Source organism: Anneissia japonica, unplaced genomic scaffold, assembly GCF_011630105.1.
Source record: "Anneissia japonica isolate Jap-2015-1 unplaced genomic scaffold, ASM1163010v1 scaffold287861_len940595_cov192, whole genome shotgun sequence".
Lineage (NCBI taxonomy): Eukaryota > Metazoa > Echinodermata > Crinoidea > Comatulida > Comatulidae > Anneissia > Anneissia japonica.
In genome coordinates this window covers 923,764-924,681 of record NW_022733264.1, presented here as the reverse complement: position 1 = coordinate 924,681, position 918 = coordinate 923,764, and the positions used below count along the sequence as shown (strand labels likewise).

General features: G+C 36.7%; 1 long non-coding RNA gene across 1 annotated transcript in view; it reads left to right on the top strand.

Annotated features, from left to right (window-relative positions):
- Positions 1–468: 468 nt before the first annotated feature.
- The window catches only part of LOC117116152, a 1,229-nt gene continuing 779 nt past the window's right edge, over positions 469–918 (top strand). The window contains exon 1 of the long non-coding RNA XR_004446685.1: positions 469–782. This is a non-coding gene — a long non-coding RNA (uncharacterized LOC117116152). The remainder of the gene's footprint in view (positions 783–918) is intronic.

The window sequence follows — 918 nt, the reverse complement described above, 5'->3', positions numbered from 1 at the left end:
CATCTGCATACACCATCATCACTTAAAATATTATTAAATTCATTAGCTATGTGATCCAAACTTTTATAATAACGACTAACAAAAAAAATTCGAAGTCGTTAAGATAAATAGCAAATAAAAATGGAGATAAATTTTTCATTGGTGCACTCCAACATTACATGGGAAAAATTTGGATATCACACCAATCTGTTTGACACATGACTTCGTGTTAGCAGACAAATTATAAAAGACATTAATGACTTTACCATTTATACCACATAATATTAGTTTACTCTATAGAGATAATCGGTCAACCAGGTCAAACACTAAGCTGTAATCGATAAAAGTGCAATACAACCGCTTATGTTTCTTTAAGTATAATTCAAGTGTGGAACGGAGTACAAACATATTAATTATCATTAGTGGAGTAACCGTCCCTAAATCTCTTGCTCTTCACCAAGTATACCTACACCATGGAGGAAATATTAAGAAGGAGTACCATCGACAGAGGATCAAAGGTACAGACCTCCTCGCCGCGATCGTCATATCTCACCAGTTACGTAACCGTAATTAACAATAGATAAGCTGTAATCGGTAACCGCGCATGCGCCAGTATCTGTCAACAACCAAGCCACAACAAATCACTCGGGGCAACAAGAAGCCAAGTTACGACTTTCGAGATCGTGCTGAAAATATGGATGACATGACTGATGCTATCGACTTTTATGAATTATAAGATGAGTTAGATGATGAAATTCTCAAAGAATTGGAGGCAGCAAATGAACTAGAAGACCAAGAAAATGGTATTGTTTTTGTTTTTTTTATCAACAGTATATGTGTGATGAGAGTGTGCAATTGTAGTATTTCTCCGGCAAGGAGGCCAAGCAAGCTAGCTTAGGCCTATCCCTCTAGTGTAGTAGTATAGGGCCAATGTATGGC